The 17,382-nt window shown below is 44.3% G+C and overlaps 1 pseudogene; it reads left to right on the forward strand.

Moving 5' to 3' along the window:
- The first annotated feature begins 5,152 nt into the window (after nt 1–5,152).
- LOC148135439 (uncharacterized) lies at nt 5,153–13,452 on the forward strand (annotated as a pseudogene).
- Nucleotides 13,453–17,382: the final 3,930 nt, after the last annotated feature.

Consider the following 17,382-nt stretch of genomic DNA (forward strand, 5'->3'; position numbering starts at 1 on the left):
TTCCGCCGCACAAGACGAAACAATTCAAGTTTTTCTAGCCTCTCACTATCGTTCACACTCTCTATTCCAGGCAGAATCCTGGTAAATATATTCTGTATTCTTCCAAATTATCCACATCCTTCCTGTAAAGTCGTGATCAGATTTCAACATAATACTCTAAGTATGGCTTAACTAATGTCTTATGGAGCTGCAATATTGCACCCTGACTCTTATACTCATTTCCCCATTCAATAAAGGCAAGCATGTCGTACGCTTTCTTTACCACCCTATTTACTTGCATGGCTATTTTCAGTGACCTATGGACTTGATCCTTCTTTACATCAGAGCTGGTTGGTTAAGTGGAAGCTTTTTTCTTAACCTTTGCTCTCCCAAAGCGCAGAGCCTCATATTTACAAGGATTGTCCTTCATCTGTCAATTCTCTGCCCATATCTGCAACCGGTCTGTATCCTGCTATGGCATCCTTCTACACTATCCATAACTCCACCGACACAAACAGCAGAGATCCCTGTGGAACACCACTAATCACGGACCTCTAGGCTGAAAACCACCTTTCCACCATTACGCTCTGTCTTCTTTGGGCAAGCCAATTTTGATTCCAAGCCGCCAAGTCACTGTGGATCCCATGCATCTGAATCTTCTGGATGAGCCAACCAAGAGGAGCCGTGTCAGATGCCTTAATAAAACCTATGGAAATAACATCCTCATCGATCACCAAAAATTAAATCAAGTTAGTAAGGCATGTGCTGCCCTGCACAAAGTCATACTGACTGCCCCACATTTAACTGCTCTTTTCCAAATATGCGCAAATCCTATCCCTAAGAATTGTCTATAATAGCTTCCCCACCACTGATGTGAGAGTCGCTGGTCTACAGTTTCCTTCATTATCACTATTTTCCTTCTTTAACAAAGGAACAACATTAGGTAATTGCCAGTTCTCTGGACCTCTCCATTGTCTAGCGAGGATACAAAGATCTTAGTCAAGGCACCAGAAAACTCCCTCTATTACGTATCTCAATAACCTGGGGTAGATACCATCGGGCCTTGGTGTAGATACCATCGGGCTCTGAGGACTAATCCACCTTAATGCTTTCAAGACACCCCACATCACTTCTTTCTTGATCTCAACATGCTGTAGCATATTAGTATGCTCCACACAAATCTCACTATCCTCCATATCATTTTCCTGGGTGAATACCAATGTTCATTTAGGATATCACCCACACAGTCTGCCTCCAAACACAAGTTCCCTCCTTTTTCGTGGACTGCTCCTATCTTCTCCCTCGTTATCCTCTATTTGTAACGAGACCTGTTGCGTTTCCGCAGCATTTTCTGTGTTCTGTGTAACATTAACTCTGTTTCTCTATCTCTCTCTCTCACTTCTATTTTTGTTTATTCAATTGCTCATACTCACACTCGCTATTCAGAAAGTAACATTGTGACATCACCAATTTGATGGTAACAATTATTAGACACAGTCTAAACGTATCGATCTGATATTTTCGATTCTATACTGTGCTACTGACCCATCTGGTTTTATTTTACAGCACAGAGCACTTTTCATTATAAGTGGTCGGACAGACAGTCCTGACACGAGACCAGGAATGTGATGATGTGAATTGCAGTATTCATTAAAACAAAAAGACCGTGGGGGATGCTGGAGAACGCAAACAAGAACAGCAAGCACTGGAGAAACTCAGTAGGTCTGGCAGCAACCTTGGAGAGAGAGAGCGAAAGCGAGTTAACGTTACAGTTTACAAACACAGAAAGTGTTAAAGAATCTCAGCAGGTCTGGCAGCATGTGTGAGTAGAAGCAGAACAGAGTTAACGTTTCAAATTATAGATACAGAAAGTACTGCAGAAACTCAGTAGGTCTGGTAGCATTTCTGAATATAGACACTACAGAGCTAATGTGACAGACTATAGACAAAGGAAGTCCTGCAGAACCTCAACAGGTCTGTCTGCATGTGTGAATAGAGACAGAACAGAGATAACGTTACAGTTTATAAAGACAGAAATCGCAGCTGTTGTGTGTGACCAACCTTCTGCATCCACGAAAAGGTTGGTGAACACGTCTGTAGGAAACTGCAGATGCAGAAACACCGATCTGCTAGGTAATTGAAGCATACCCTCCCCACTCTTACATTCAAATCCCGTCACAATGAACCAGAACATACTACGAGCTTTCCTGAATGCGATGTAGCTTCACACCAACCTTCCATCCTTCCAACTGCCCGGAATGTGCTAATTTCCCAACTGGGAGTCTCTCAGAAAGTTAAGTGCTTTTGTTGCTTCATTCTGAAAGAGAAAAAGGAACTGCAGTGACAGATTGAACAGCTGCATCGCTTTTTCGATTCTGTTTTTACTCAATGTTCCAGTCAGTCCCCGCTCCCTGGTGGGCACTGAAAACAGCACGAGTGCTAGAACCATTTTGAACAGAGGCCTCGGTGGGACAATAGGTTTCCATTCTGTGAATGTCATGTCAGTGGAGCTCAGCGAGTGAGCGGAGGATTGCCGAAGTGAAATTGTGTGTCTGAACGAAAGGGTAACTGGAAGTGCCGACTGATGGGTACTCATGTACAGGATACATAACAGCCTGGATGCTTGGCTGCTTCTCACGTCTGATGTATGAGTGGAAGGCAACGCAGGAACCCTGGTCTGCTCAGTAGATTAGACTGGATATTGACAACTAAATGCACCAGCATTAACAACATCTCCACTTGGAATCGGAAGTCAACTTATTATCTCAGTGGAGAGAAACTTCACAGTGATTGAGTGCAGAGGGATCTGGATGTCCTTGTGCATGAATCTCGGAAAGATAATGAAACAACTCCATGAGGCTGCTATACCATCACCAAGTTCCCCCTTCATTTACATGTGCATAGTCCAGCACACTACTCAATCTGGCTCAGAACCCGCTACTACAATGAACAGAACCCCTGCCACCCCTGCTTTTTTTTCTGTCAGTCAGGGCTCCCTGATCGACCCAGGTTAGAAGCACCAATCAGAGAACTTAGGTTCTATGAGGTTCAGTTAGCTGACCTCAATCCAAACACCACGTCCCACCTTCCGTCAGTCCTGTTACATCGGCCTGTTCTTTTCCCCAGAGCTTCTTCTCGGACATTTTAGCATAAGGTCCAGTCCTTGCAACTCTGCCTTGAATACTGATGGCTTTTACCAGACAGTAGCCTGCCTCTTGCTCGCAAAGTGTGTGGGAAGAAAGCCATCATCTTCCTCAGTCGGTAACGGCGTTAAGGCTGTGACATGTGCCCTGTCCATCCCATTCTGAGAGGTTTCTGCAAGGATAGGCGGAAGGGGAGAACCCACAGTTTCTGACAGCCTTGCTGGATGGTCTGAGGGAGTGGAGTATGTTTTGCACCTGCCCAGCCTGTGAGATTGCAGCTTTCATGTGGTCCATGCTTAGTCGGGATTGCATCTCCTCCCCAAAATTTGTATGTTGGGACGTACTTTGCATCGCACGTCTCTTACCCAAGTAGAGCCATTACCATAGTCTGAACATCAAGTATCTTTCGCTGAAGTAAACTGTCTCTCCAACTTAGAGGAGTCTTGAGTCTAGCAATGAGTGCCCATGATGTCGTTTCACTATCTCCCTCAGGTCAGGGAAGATCAGGTTTTACCTGGTGTGGAGACTTCTCCCCATTAGGAACTCTGCATTAGAGCTGTCCTTGCAGCCGCGTGAGGAGTGGCCCTATCACTGAACAGGAACCAGGATGGGTTAATATCGTGTGAATCCATAAGCTGATACATTAAGGAGAAAGAGGGGACTTCTGATGCAGGAGATCAGAGTCAAAAAATGTGGCACTTGGAAAGCACAGCAGGTCAGGCAACATTCAAGGAGCAGAGGAATAGAGGTTTCAGGCATTTCTCATGAAGCGCACATGTCCGAAATGTCAAATCTTCTGCTTTGCTTTTCCAGTGCCATACATTTTGACGATGTTTCTTTAAGTCTTCCTTCAACGTTTGGTCTGCTCTTTCTGCAAAACCACTGGATGATGGATGGTATGGAGCTATATTTACATGACAACTGCCATTCGCCTTTAGGAAATTGTAGTGATTGGACAAATGATCAGGTGGACCCCATTGAGTATAAGATCCGTGATTGGGGCTGTTAATAATGAAAAATAGGGAGCTCTGGCTGACAGATACAACAGGAGTCTCAGGTGATGTCCCAGAAAGCAGTCTACTGTATTGATACAAACCCCTGTGGACATTCATTTCAGCATACTTCTGGGAATCCGTATTCAATTGCAATTGCAGACATGCATGGCTCAGGTCCAGCTTTGTGAAGAACAGCACCCCATCAGATTTGAGTATTAATTTTCTCTTTGAGGGATTGGGTAGTTATCCAGTTGCGAAAAGCAGTTTGTTACTGAAATATCCCACAAAGGAAAAACAACCTGTTGTGCCTCATAATTAGTACGACCAGTGTTGTCCACTCCACAAACTGGATAGGTTTGATGACTCTTTCGCTTTACAGCCTCCTGATATCTGCCTCGACATTTGCAAATAATACTAATGGAACTGGACGGGCCTGGTAGAATCATGGAATTGCTTCTTGGCATCTTTGATCATCCCTGCAGCCTAAAACAGTGGTTCACAGCACCAGGGAGCAGGTTTTGATTCCACTGTGTGGAGTTTGCATATTCGTCCCATGGCTCCACCGGTTTCCTCCTGGTACTCTGATTTCCTGGCACATTCCAAGGATGCACAGGTTAGTTTGAATGGCCAGACTAAATTGCTCTGTATGTGGATTAACACTGGAAAATGAAGGGTTACAGGATGGGTCTGGGTTGGATACACTTGGGATGGTTGGTGTAGACTGAATGGCTCAAATGGTTTTTTTCATATAGTAGGAATTCTATTATATAAGCTTACTGAAATACCCGACAATATTTAATTAGGACTTTACTCAGGCAGCTATTTTCCAATCTGAAAATATAAGGCTAATGAAGTTGAATCTTTCTCAAACAATTTCGCCATGAAGATTGGCCCCGAGCCTTATAGGCGGAAGTGGGTACTGCAGATGCTGGAGATTAGTGTCAAGATTAGAGGGGTGCTCAAAAGGCACAGCAGGCCAGGCAGCATCCAAGGAGCAGGAAAATCAATGTTTCAGACAAAAGCCCTTCATCAGGAATGAGGCCGGGAGCCTCGGAGTGGAGAGGTAAAGGGGAACGTGTGGGTCTGAGGAGAATGTAATTGAAAGTGCAATAGATGGATGGAGGTGGGGTGAAGGTGATAGGTCGGAGAGGAGGATGGAGGGGATAAGTGGAAAGGAAGATTCTATGCTGGGGAGACCGGACACCTTCTTGCAGAGCACTTCAGAGGACATCTCCGGGACACCCGCGCAAATCAACCCCACTGGCCCGTGCCCGAACATTTCAACTTCCCCTCCCACTCTGCTGATGACATGCAGGTCCTGGGCCTCCTCCACCGCCACTCCCTCATCATCCGACACCTGGAGAAAGAATTCCTCATCATCCGTCTGGGAACCCTTCAACCCCATGGCATCAATGTGGACTTCACCAGTTTCTTTATTTCTCCTCACGCCACTTTATCCCAGTTCCAACATTCCAGCTCAGCACGTTCCTCATGATCTGCCCCACCTGTCCACTCCACACTCCTCTACGACCTATCACCTTCACTCCCACCTCCAACCACTTATTTCATTCTTAGCTACATTGTGTCTAGCCCAAACCCCTGCCATTTATCTCTCCAACCCCGAGGATCCAGGCTCATTCCAGATGGAGGGTTTTTGCCCGAAACGTCTATTTTCCTGCTCCTTGCATGCTGCCTGACCTGCTGTGCTTTTCAACTCTAATATGATCCGAGTCTTTTAGTAGAATCAGTGATAACTGAACCAGTTGTTTTTCGTAAGAGACCAGAACAGAAGTTGCACCCTTAATCTGTATTGATTAAAAGCAATTTAACTTTTCCAAATCAGCTGTAGGTGGACATGCCCAGGTGTGCAACCTCCTGGACACAAGCCTATGAGTTCTCTTATTGAATTCAGGCCGACTGGGCATCATGTGCTTTCTTTTGTCCACATACCAACAGAAACTATAATCACCTGCTGACCAGCATGAATACAATTTTTAAACGTGAACCATCCACTATCCACCATCAATTACTTTAGTATGGCTTTGCAATGTATCCTTGCCAATTCATGCCTCTTATATCATAGGTCCTTCATTTAGCTTCAGGATTCTGGCTTCTACTTCAACTAGGCTCTTCATCTTCATGAAGAATGCTGTCTCGTTATGGTCACTCTTCTCCAAAGGATCTTTCCATACCAAGACTGTTAATGCATAATTTCTCATTGCAAAGTATCCCATTTAGAATAGGCTGTTTTCCAGTTGGTTCTGCAAGGTTAAAGAACCATCCTTCACTCTCTCACGCATACACATACTCATTCACGTTTCAAGAAGGTGGATCACTACCATCTTCTCAAGGGAAACTAAGAACAGACAACAAATACTTATTCGCCAGTGACACCCACGTCCCTCAAAGCAATTTTAAAAAATACACATGCATATACTAATGGAAATGCTCCATCATTTTGTTTTGTCAAATATCTATGTCAATTAAAGGCACCGAAGATTACAGTTGCACCGTTATTGCAAGACTCTCTAATGTCTTGCTACATGCCAAATTACACTTGAAGGAAGGCTAATGGAATGATAGCCGTTATTACAAGAGGATGTGAGTACTGGAGCAGTGAAGTCTTGTTTCAAAAACACCGCACGTTGGTGAGACTGTAGCTGCAGGTCTAAGTGCAGTTTGGGTTTTCTTGCCTCAGGAAAGGGGTAATTTCCATGCAGACAGAGAGCCATGAAGATTCAGCATATTTGTCTCTGGGATGGGGGAGGGGGGATGGGGGGCAATATCCAATGAAGAGAGAGTGGGCAAACTGGGCCTGTGTTATCCAGGCTTTGGACGGATGGGTGATGATATCATTGTAAATAAAGTAACGTAATTGTTATAGAGACATGTTATCTATAGATTGAATATTTGCTGATTGAGGGAGACTAGAACGAGGCAAGATATTAAAATGTGGGACTTCGGACCAAGATGAGGGTTTATTGCGTTTTGCTTGTTGGATTGCAATTCTTTAGAATTCCATAACTGCAGGGGGCTAGGATCACTCAATTATCGTAAATTTTAAAGGTAGAGGCTGATAGATGTCTAATTACCAGTCTTCAACTAGATGGGGATGAAATGTGCAAAATGTATTGTAGTGCTCGATCAGCCATGATCGTATTCAACGGGACAACACGTTGATGGGGCTGAATGGCCCACACCTGCTTCTATATTACGAAAACAGCTCCTCTGGTTTCTTTTCTCTCAGAAATATACTCAAGTACTTCTATTCCCTAACAATGAAACCCTGCTCTGAAATGCAAAATTTATAGACATGTTGGCTCAAAGACTTGTTCTCTGAAGTAATGCATTGGCTATGAAAATGTAATCATCGGTTCACAGAGATGTACAACACGGAAACAGATCCTTTGGTCGAAATTTTCCATGCACAACAGGTATCCCAAATTAATGTCATCCCGTTTGCTAGCGGTTGGCCCATCTCCCTCTAACCTTTCCTATTCACATACCCATCCAAATGCCTTTTAAATGTTGCAGTTGTACCAGCTTGTACCACATTCTTGGGCATCGAATTCCATACACACACCAGCCTTTGCGTGAAAACGTGGCCCATTTGGTCGCTTCTAATTTTTTCTACTCGCATCCTAAAATTATGCCTTCTAGTCCAGACCATCTCCCTCACACACACTCGCCCCCACCATATCTCCCTCGCCGCCACCATCACACCAGGGAAAAGATTTCTGTTTATTTACCATGCCGCTGATTACTTTCTAACTTTCATAAAGTCACTCCTCAGCCACTGACGTTTCAGGGAAAACAGTCCCAACCTACTCAGCCTCTCCCAGTAGCTCAAGCCTTCCACATCCTGGCAAAATCCTTGCAAATCTTTCAAGGAATACTTTCAAGTTTCAGAATTATTTTCCTGTAGGAAGGAATATTTGCATGCAATATTTCCAATATGTGAGATTAGACCCCAGCTGTCCTTTGTATCAGGGAAGGATTAAAAATTATCAACGATTGAATCATGCTTCATGAAAGCAAGTATTTCCAGCAAATAAATCTGTCAAATATGTGTTTCTGTTAATGACAGTTTCATTGTGTTTTAATGTAACTCTAGGCCTGGAAAAGCAGCATTAGCAACTTTGTTTATTTCTCGTATATTACAAGTAAGGTGGAGTCTAACTGTAGAAATAGTGCATGTAAAGGTAGACAGATAGACAGATAGATAGATAGATAGATAGATAGATAGATAGATAGATAGATAGATAGATAGATAGATAGATAGATAGATAGATAGATAGATAGATAGATAGATAGATAGATAGATAGACAGATAGATAGATAGATAGATAGACAGATAGATAGACAGACAGATAGATAGACAGATAGATAGACAGACAGATAGACAGACAGATAGACAGACAGATAGACAGACAGATAGACAGACAGATAGACAGACAGATAGATAGATAGATAGATAGATAGATAGATAGATAGATAGATAGATAGATAGATAGATAGATAGATAGATAGATAGATAGATAGATAGATAGATAGATAGATAGATAGATAGATAGATAGATAGATAGATAGATAGATAGATAGAAGGATAGATGCAATATTTGCTGCTTAAATGTCTAACATAATTTTTCACAATAGACTGCATATCCATCAAAATTTCAAAATTTCATATGCACTGTAACTCCTGAGCCCTGGTTTAATGTGCATGACTTCCTTTCTTACCCTCATATCCCTAACCATTTTTGAAGAAATCAATTAAATGAAAGGATTTGTTATCGAAGCTCACGCTGAGAATGGAATTATCCCCAGTGATGTTAAAAAGTTAGCAATAAGATTAAATCACAGATTTAATTCTTAACCCTTGTGGGAAAAATAATGCACTAATCCGACAACAACTCAAGGGAAATAACGATCAGTAATGCATACAATTCTACAGCATCTGTCAATTTTCCCACGACATTTGTGTCAGAATTCAGACACATATAAATAATTTTCAGAGTTACTTACACCGCTGTTTTCATGGTAGGGAAGATTCAGCTAATGTTTGCATAGAAGACCTCGTGTCAAGAAAGGAAAGGGGTGAATTATTCCAAGAAAAGAAACAGTCCTGAAGTTAGCAGCCTCTCATAATGCTTCTCGCCCCACACAGCGCGTGTACAACACTGACAAACTCTGCAAGAATCTTTATGCTACTTCACTTTTTCATTATCTTTTAATCTCATACTGTAGCCAGTGGGGTGTTTCATTTTTCCAAGATATATGAAAGTGGTGTTGTAATTGTAACATAATTAGAACTGAAAGCACGCACTGAAACAAAACTGTATTGCAGTTTCAGCTGGGTGGAAATCAGTACTCCTTGGAATTGCATCCCCCTCTGCAGTCTGCAAAAGGAAGAACCGAGTCTGGAAAGTTTTCTCTATAAAATAAAAGTGGTGGACATCGTACAACATTGCACATATGTCACTCCTGACAGAGGGAAATTCTCATTGAAGGCAACATATCAATATTTATGGCATACCCACAATAAGTGGCCTTATTGCAATTGTCCCTTGCCTTCAGCTGAGAGGAAAAGAAAAGATTAAAATCCATCAGCACAATTTCCAAGGTTTAGGCTCATGTGTATTGCTGAGAGATAAAGAAGTTAGCTTTGTCTGACAATGAGAACCAGCACACACACACACACACACACACACACACACACACACACACACACACACACACACACACACACACACACACACACACACACACACACACACACACACACACACACACACACACACACACACACACACACACCGATTCAAAGCATACTGTCACAGCCCCTAGTGTTCAGAATGCGGAATCACAGATTTTAGCAGTGCTATCATATCATGTAGCGAGGAAATATTCTGGTGTATGTGAGAAGGATTCACATTTTTGGACCATTGGAATCTCTTTTGGGATAGAAGTGACCTGTACAAGAAGGATGGACTGCACCTAAATTGGAAGGGGACTAATATACTGGCAGGGAAATTTGCTCGAACTGCTTGGGAGGATTTAAATTGGAAGGGTGTGTGTGTGGGGGGGGGGGGGGGGGGGGGAAGAGGGGGTCCCTGGGCGATAGTGAGGAAAGAGATCGATCTGAGACAGGTACAGCTGAGAACAGAAGTGAGTCAAACAGTCAGAGCAGTCAGGGAAAAGGTAGGACTGATAAATTAAACTGCATTTGTTTCAATGCAAGGGGCCGAACAGGGAAGGCAGATGAACTCAGGGCATGGTTAAGATCATGTGACTGGGATATCATAGCAGTTACAGAAACATGGTTCAGGGATGGGCAGGACTGGCAGCTTAATGTTCCAGGTTACAAATGCTGCAGGAAGGACAGAAAGGGAGACAAGAGAGGAGGGGGAGTGGTGTTTTTGATAAGGAATAACATTACAGCTGCACTGAGTGAAGGTACGTGCAGGGAAGTTATTTGGGTGCAACTGAGAAATAAGAATGGGATACTCACCGTATTGGGATTGTATTATAGACCCCCTAATAGTCAGACGGAAATTGAGAAACAAACTTGTCAGGAGATCTCAGCTATCTATAAGAATAATCGGTTGGTTATGGTAGGGGATTTTAACTTTCCAAACACAGTCTGGGACTACCATAATGTTAAGAGTTTAGATAGAGAGGAATTTGTTAAGTGTACAAGAATATTTTCTGATTCAGTATTTGGATGTACCTACTAGAGAAGGTGCAAAACTTGACCTACTCTTAGAAATAAGGCAGGGCAGATGTCTGAGGTGCCAGTGGGGGAGCACCTTGGGGCCAGCGATCATAATTCTATTAGATTTAAAATAGTGATGGAAAAAGATAGACCAGATCTAAAAGTTGAAGTTCTAAATTGGAAGAAAACCAATTTTGACGGTATTAGACAAGAACCTTCAAAAGCAGATTGGGGGCAGATATTCGTTGGTAAAGGGAAGCCTTCAGAAATGAGATAACGAGAATCCAGAGAAAGTATATTCCTGTAAAGGTGAAAGAAAAGGCTGGTAAGCATAGGGAATACTGGATGACTAAAGAAATTGAGGGTTTGGTTAATAAAAAGAAGGAAGCATATGTCGGGTATAGACGGAATAGATCGAGTGAATCCTTAGGAGAGTATAAAGGCAGTAGGAGTATACTTAAGAGAGAAATCAGGAGGGCAAAAAGAGGACATGAGATGGCTTTGGCAAATAGAATTAAGGAGAATCCAAAGGATTTTTACAAATACATTAAGGACAAAAGGGTAACTAGGGAGAGAATTGGGCCCCCCAAAGATCAGCAAAACACCCTTGTGTGGAGCCACAGAAAATGGGGGATATACTAAATGAGTATTTTGCATCAGTATTTACTGTGGAAAAGGATGTGGAAGATATAGAATGTAGGGAAATAGATGGTGACACCTTGAAAAATGTCCATATTACAGAGGAGGAAGTGCTTGATGTCTTGATATGCAAAAAGGTGGATACATCCCCAGGAGTTGATCAGGTATACCCTAGAATTCTGTGGGAAACTTGAGAAGTGATTGCTGGGCCTCTTGCTGAGATATTTGTGTCATCAATATTCGCAGGTGAGGTGGTGGAAGACTGGAGGTTAGCTAACGTGGTACCACTGTTTTAAGAAGGGTGGTAAGGACAAGCCAGGGAACTATAGACCAGTGAGCCTGAATTCGGTGGTGGGCAAGTTGTTGGAAGGAATTCTAAGGGTCAGGATGTACAGGTATTTGGAAAAGTGAGGACACATTTGGGATAGTTAATGTGGCTTTGTGCGTGGGAAATCAAGTCTCACAAACTTGATTGAGTTTTTTGAAGAAGTGACAAAGAGGATTAATGTGGGCAAAGAGGTAGATGTGATCCACATAGACTTCAGTAAGGTGTTTGTCATGGTTCCCCATGGGAGACTGGTTGCCAAGGTTAGATCTCACGGAATACAGGGAGAACTAGCTACTTGGATACAGAACCGGTTCAAAGGGAGAAGACAGAAGGAGGTGATGGGGTGGCATAGTGGTTAGCACTGTTGCCTCACAGCGCCAGAGACCTGGGTTCAATTCTTGCCTCAGGCGACTGACTGCATGGAGTTTGCACATTCTCCCAGTGTCTGCGTGGGTTACCTCCGGGTGCTCCGGTTTCCTCCCACAGTCCAAAAATATGCAAGTTAGGTGGATTGGCTATGCTAAATTGCCCAAAGTGTTAGGTGAAGGGGTAAAATGTAGGGGAATGGGTTTGGGTGGGTTGCGCTTCGGCGGGTCGGTGTGGACTTGTTGGGCCAAAGGACTTGTTTCCACACTGTAAGTAATCTAATCTAATCTTTAAAAAAATACATATGCTGCAGACCTATTTTTGTCGGTGGGCGGGGGGGGGGGGGGGGGGCGGGGGAGGTTCCCGTCCCCATCAGTGCTGGAAACCCACAGACGCATTTACACTGGGGAGAGACCGTTCACTTGGTCCGTGTGTGGGCAGGCATTCAGTCAGATAGGTCATCTGCAGAAGCACCAGCGGGTCCACACAGGAGAGATGCTGTTCACTTGCCCCGTGTGTGGGAAGGCATTTGCTCAATCATCTGCACTGCTGATCCATAACAGTGTCCACAGCAGGGAGAGGCCATTCACCCGCTCTCAGTGCGGGAAGGGGTATGCGAATTCTTCCAACCTGCAGACACACCAGCGGGTCCACACCGGAGAGAGGCAATTCACGTGCTTGGGGTGTGGGAAAGGGTTCACTTAATCATCTGCACTGCTGATCCACCAGCGGGTCCACACAGAGGAGAGGCCGTTCACCTGCTCAGTGTGTGGGAAGGGATTCAGTCATGTGGGCCATCTGCAGACACACCAGCGGATCCACACGGGAGTGAAGCCGTTCATGTGCCCAGTATGTGGGAGTAGGTTCGCTGAGTCATCTAAACTCCTGATCCACCAGCGGGTCCACACAAGGGAGAAGCCTTCCATCTGCTCAGTGTGCAGGAAGAGATTCAGTCAGATGGGGCATCTGCAAAGGCACCAGCAGGTTCAGACGGGAGAAAAGCCGTTGACGTGCCCCGTGTGCGGGAGGGGGTTCGCTGAGTCATCTACAGTGCTGACCCACCAGCGGGTCCACATGCGAGAGAAGCCCTTCACCTGCTCAGAGTGTGGAAAGGGATTCAGTCGGGTGGGTGACCTGTAGATGCACCAGCGGGTCCACACCAGGGAGTGGCTATTCACTTGTCCCGAATGCAGGAAGGCATTCAGTCATGTCAGTAACTTGCGGACACACCAATGGGTCCACATGGGAGAGAAGCCATTCACCTGCCCGAGTGCGGGAAGGGATTAATTGATGCCTCCGGCCTGCGGATGAACGAGCAGGTCCACAGTGGGGACAGCCCGCTCACCATCTCAAACGCTTTGACCTTGAGCCGTTTTTAAAAAAAACAGCTACATTTTGTACACCTTTTTGTTGGGGAGATCTGAAGCAGTGACAAAGCTGGGTTGCAATAAAGGTTACTTGAACTTTTCGTCGTACTCGGACCTTGAAATCTATGCAATCTTGCAGGCTTTTGTTTCAAAGCTGCTCATTTCTTTCAGCCTCCAGCACTAAGTTTCTGCTGTCATGTATCAGAAGAAGCAATGAATGAGTAGTTAGTATCATCAGAAATTGTAATTGTTTTCAGGAGTGCAAGTACTCCATTGCTTCATTGGCATTGTAAAGTTTACTGGCAGCACCAGGGGAGGTGTGAGCTGTGTTCACTGAAAATTATGTGGAAGAGCCCGTGTTGGACTGGCGTGGACAAAGTTAAAAATCACACAACACCAGGTTATATTCCAACAGGGTTTATTTGGAAGCACTCTCTCTCGGATCACTGCTCCTTTATCGGGTAGCTATGGAGCAAGATCACAAGAAACAGAATTTATAGCACAGGATTAGTGTCATGCAACTGATACCATATAATGAACAAACTTAGAATGCTGCTAAGTCTTTCATCTTTTAGAATGGGTTGAAGGTTTTGGTTCATTTAATATGTTAATCCCAGAGCTTCCTTAAAGTAATATTCTTGACATACCTCGTTTTTTAAAATCTGAAGTTAACATCTCAGCTCAGAAAATGCATTCAAGTTGAGGTTAGAGTCTGTCTATATCCAATCTTGAGTGACACTGATTCTAATTTCCAAAGTAGGAATTTTTAAAATATTACATGGATTGACTGCCTGCAGATTTTGCTCAAAAAGTGCACAGTAGAATGTATCTGCAAATGTGAGTTCGCAAATGAAAATTCACCCAAAAGACTTGTATGTATTTGTGCGTCCATCAGAGACAGTCTGTGCGTGCACATGTGTGTGTGCACGTGACTGTGTGTTTGTGTGTGTGCGCATGCTTGATAAAATGTGTGATGGAGTATAAGCCTTTGCGAGGGTGGGTATGCATGGGGAGAGTACGTCTGTGTATCTGGGAGAGAGCAAGTGTATGAGAAAGAGCGTCTGCATGAGTGTGTGTATATGTGCTTGTGTGTGAGTGTACAGTACAGTGGATGTAAACGCAAGGTCCCAGTTGAGGCTATCCTCACGGATACTGAACTTGGCTATCAATCTCTGCTCGGCCACTAGAAACAATTAAGCAGTTACACAACACACATTGGAGAAGGTTGGGTGGGACTTGTCTTTCAATTTGCTGGGAGGATCTGGATGCTGTGTTCTAGGGCAAACACATGTCAGAGAGATGGAGCTGGAAGCCAGGCTCCAGACATGTTGGGAGGAAATGGGTAAAGTTAACCGGACACTTTATTCCGGGAAATGGTCTTCCCCTCCAGATAGCCTTCTAATTGGGTCAGTGGACAGGGTCAGAGCGCGTATCAGACAGGTAAAGGAGATCTGAGAGAGGGCTGCAGGCCGGAGGAGCGAACTGGCTGGGCAGTGGGTGGTGACAGTAACGACAACACTGGGGAATGGGAGATGGTGGTGAGGGAACTGGCAGCAGGAGGCCAGATGACATCTCTGTCTGTCTGGCAGGAGAATTCAGGAACAGATGTGATCAGGGCTAGAGAGATGGGAAAGGGGGGTTGCAGCGGGTATGATTCAACAATGTCGGGAGGAGAGATCCTCTATTGCAGGCTCACGAGAAGTTAGAAGCTACAAAGACAAAGCCGAACCTCAAAGCTCTGGGTGGCATGGCTCAGCAGTTAGTACCACTGCCTCATGACCCCAGGGACCTGGGTTCGACTCCATCCTCAGGGGACTGTCTGTGGACTATGGCACATTCTCCACCTTGTGTCTGTGTGAGTTACGTCCACGTGCTCAGGTTTCCTCCCACATTTCAAAAATTTGCAGTTCAGGGTGGATTCGCCATGCTAATGTGGTCAGACATGTGCAGGTTAGGGTGTATTAGCAATGGGGAACTGCAGGGCTGTAGGGTAAGTGGGTGGGTCTAGGGTTAGGGTTAGGTTTAGGGTTAGGGTTAGAAGCTCGTCTGCTGTGGGAGGAATGGGTTCCAGTTCGTAGGACACTTGACATCAATCCTGGCAAAGATGGGATTTGTGCTGTCACTCCCTCCACCCTCTGCCCCCTTGTCCATTCTCCCCACTCCCACTTCCCCATCCATTCTCTCTCTCAGACACTGATACCCCCATTCTATCTCACTCCAAACCTCTGCTCCCTTCTCTCTTTATCTCTCCCCATTCTCTTACGCACCCCTGTCCCCCCAGTCTTTCCCCCACTCTGTTTCCCCAGTCTCTCTTCAGCCCCACCCTCTATACCTCTGTCCATTTTCTCTGTCTCCCCACACCCTCTGCACCCACCATCGATTCTCCCTCCCTTCCCACTCCCATCCTTTCTCATGCCTCAAGCCCTCTTTGATTGCTGAATCAAGCCCTTCAAAAACACGGAGAATGGATGGTGATGACTCTACCTGGGAGATGGGAGTGCATGAGAAATGGCTGGCCTTTAAAATTGAGAATAGCTAAAATGATATATTTAGAAACATCATAAAAGCCTGAAAGCATGTTCAATTTTTTAAAAAAGCTTCAGAATTCTTTGTCAAAATTGCTTGAAATATGCACAGTTAGGTCACAGCCGAGGACAGGCTGTAAGGGGTGGATGGTCTATTCCAAGTCTTGTGCAATTGTTTCCGAATATGTAGAAATCGAACCATAGATTTATGGACCATGGAAACAAACCTTTTGATCCACACCGACAAGATATCCTAAATTAATATAGGGACCTATTTGCCAGCATTTGGTCCATATCCCACTAAACCCTTCCCATTCATATACCCATCTGGATGCCTTTTAAATGTTATCATTGTCGCAGCCTCTACCAGTTCCTCTGACAGCTCATTCAATTCACGCACCACCATTTTCACGAAAACGTTACCCCTCAGCTCCCTTTTAAATCTTCACTCTCTCACCCTAAAGTTATGCCCCTCTAGATTTGAACAGCATTCTACCCTGGGGAAAACACATACAAAAGTTGAGCACCCAGAAAAAATGTAAACAGAATAATATAAAATGAAATAAAATAAAATAAACTATCGAGCCACGGTAGGAAAAGAAAATTGTGACTGCAGCCTTTTTTTAAACGATTGGCATTTAGGCACTTTAAATTTGTCAGTAGCACCAGCATCTTCGCACTGCATACTGCACATGCTCCTCGGTGTCTGCAAGCTCTGTGAATGTTCATCGGTGTCAGCAAAATAATGCGCATGCTCCTCGCTCACCGCGGAAACGGCCTGCAACATTTTTTAATGGACCAATGAGGAGCCCTGGACAACTGGAAGGAGTGTGGTCCTCCTGCCAGTCACAACCCTCCTTTTGTCTGAATGCAGACATTGGACCATGAGCTTCGGAAGTTGCTGCTCCTCTCTCTGAATGAAGATTGGGTTTCACCCCAAACTGCAACTTCTTTCCTCTGTTCAACATCTGTTCGTACAGCACTCTTTTCTTACCGCGTTTTCCATTTCTTTGTTTCATTCTGGGATTCAATTGTTGACTTGCAGGAACTGAAAGGAAAGGGAGTGAATCTAGGGAGGGGACAGACTCTGGAAAGGTCTGGGTCTCAATTGGCAAACACATGGCAAATGCAGTCCATCTCGTCCATGCTGACTATGTTCTCAAATTAATCTAGTCCCACTTGCTAGTATTTGGCCCATATCCCTGTGAACCTTTCTGATTTATGAATTTATGCAAATGTCTTTTAAACGTTGTCACAGTACCTGAATCCATCACTTCCTCTGGACATTCATTCCACATAGAAACTGCTTTCTTAAAAAAAAGTGA

This window comes from Chiloscyllium plagiosum, unplaced genomic scaffold, assembly GCF_037043375.1.
Source record: "Chiloscyllium plagiosum isolate Xiang-an unplaced genomic scaffold, Cpla_swu_hap1 HiC_scaffold_49, whole genome shotgun sequence".
NCBI classification, from domain to species: domain Eukaryota; kingdom Metazoa; phylum Chordata; class Chondrichthyes; order Orectolobiformes; family Hemiscylliidae; genus Chiloscyllium; species Chiloscyllium plagiosum.